Consider the following 2,422-nt stretch of genomic DNA (forward strand, 5'->3'; position numbering starts at 1 on the left):
CTCCTCAATCATGTCGGCCTCACACTTTTTATCTCCCTTGATCATGCAAGCTTTACTCATGCTCGCACCTTCATCACATGATGTTTCAGACACGATGCGTTTTTCGAAACATTTGTCCTCGCTTGAAGTGGCATTCGCCACCCTCGATTCATTGGTTTCATTCTTCATCATTGTTTCTTTGCAAGATGAGAAGGTGTCTTGTTCCACATCTTCTCCGATGGTGCTGTCGTACCGAACTTGGGCCTTCGTATTGGCCGTATCATTACTCCACCTTTGTTGGGAGGTCTCCTATTCCTTGATAACCATTTTAATCAATTTTGGTTCCATTATAAGATTCCCTTTGGCGTCGACTTGCACCTTTAAATTCTCATATGCCTTGTTTATGAAGGCCTCTATGACAGGTCCCTCTGGATGGGAAGGGAGAAGAACAGTGCCGATGAACAAACTCGGCCTCGGCCGAAACCGTATGAGGAGTATCCGACTACGGAGAGCCGGATGATACAAACCCGGTGAAGACCGGATGAGGAGTACCCGGCTACGGAGAGCTGGATGATACAAACCCGGTGAAGACCGGATGAGGAGTACCCGGCTACGGAGAGCCAGATATACAGACCTGGTGAAGACCAGATGAGGAGTACCCGACTACGGAGAGCCGGATGATACAGACCCGGTGAAGACCGGATGAGGAGTACCCGGCTACGGAGAGCCGGATGGTGCAGACCCGGTATGAACCGGATGAAGAGACATATTCGTAAATATGTTTTCTGAGAGTTCATCGAGGCTATATTTGTAAATAGCCGAAAAGTCATATTAGTATAAATATGACTTAGGGCAAACTTTTAGTAGTTGTTGTCATTTTCTTGTTGGTGCAAGAAGAGAGAGCGTGTAACAGTGTACAGGTTGAGAGAGAGAGAGAACGAGGTCGTTGCCTCTGTTGTAACCGCCTCCTGTGGCGAAGATCGTGAGCACGAGGTCATGCCTCCGTGAACTCACTGTTTGTACATTCCAATATAGTGATAGTTTGCAGCCTGTGGGCTGCCGTGGTTTTTCCCTCAGTTTGGGTTTTCCATATAAACATCTTGTCTACTTTTTCTCTCCTTTGTGTCATGCATTTGTTTCCCGTTTTCTGTGTATGAAAAGAATCTCGGTTGTGGCCGAGCGTTGGACATAAGGAGCCTTGAGTTCCGTCAGGTTTGACGTTTGCTTTCTGACGCAACTGCCCAAGTCTCTGGACAAGTGTGGAGAAAGTCTCGACACAACCATCCGCCATTGACTCGTTCATAGCCACTTCTGACTCGGTGTCATTTTTCGTGGCTATCTCCTCAATCATGTCGGCCTCACACTTTTTATCTCCCTTGATCATGCAAGCTTTACTCATGCTCGCACCTTCATCACATGATGTTTCAGACACGATGCGTTTTCCGAAACATTTGTCCTCGCTTGAAGTGGCATTCACCACCCTCGATTCATTGGTTTCATTCTTCATCATTGTTTCTTTGCAAGATGAGAAGGTGTCTTGTTCCACATCTTCTCCGATGGTGCTGTCGTACCAAACTTGGGCCTTTGTATTGGCCGTATCATTACTCCACCTTTGTTGGGAGGTTTCCTATTCCTTGATAACCATTTTAATCAATTTTGGTTCCATTATAAGATTCCCTTTGGCGTCGACTTGCACCTTTAAACTCTCATATGCCATGTTTACGAAGGTCTCTATGTCGAGTACCTCCTCAAGCTCTCTTCTTTAGGTGGTAGTTTGTGGTTGCTTCCTGTCCTCCTTTCACCATCCGTCGTGGATTGTGTTGTTGCCAATGAGAATCCTGTCTTCCTCTCATCGTGTAGTCGACATTCTCTTTCCACTTTCGTCCAATCCTCGGTGAGGCCATTTGCACCATCACCATCCTCAAGTCGGATTCCAATGGCCTTCCTTTCCGTCCGATCGATTGACTTCACAAACATTAGGACTTTTTCCACCCCCGCCAATCTTTGATCTTGCTCCGAGAGTTGTGCAAAGCGACACTTGAACTCAACGAAAGCATGCATGACATTTTGGTGGGTCTTTAATGATGATACCCATTGGTCGAACTCATATAGGTTGCATCTCTTCAACTCTTTGTATCTATATGCCTTCATGAGATATCCTCCGACCACCTCGTTTTACGTCGGGTTAACCAAAGATGTCGCGAAAATACGACGAAGATACGTGAACTCGAGGCAGGACCCCGGGGCCTCCGACCAGAGGATACCAGATTTGTATGTTTATGTTTTAAGAATTAATCGAAATGACAAAGTTTGATAATTTTCATTAGCAAAGAAAAAGAAAGTTACAATCTATCCCGAAATTGGGATTCCAAAAGTTTTAGCTCACGAAGATTAATAGAGTAATAGATTAGCAGAATAACGGAGATATGGTTTGGATAAGAAA

The sequence above is a fragment of the Azolla caroliniana genome, unplaced genomic scaffold, assembly GCF_043228905.1.
Source record: "Azolla caroliniana isolate FFs.n. ecotype wild unplaced genomic scaffold, voAzoCaro1.0.p SCAF_16, whole genome shotgun sequence".
NCBI lineage: Eukaryota > Viridiplantae > Streptophyta > Polypodiopsida > Salviniales > Salviniaceae > Azolla > Azolla caroliniana.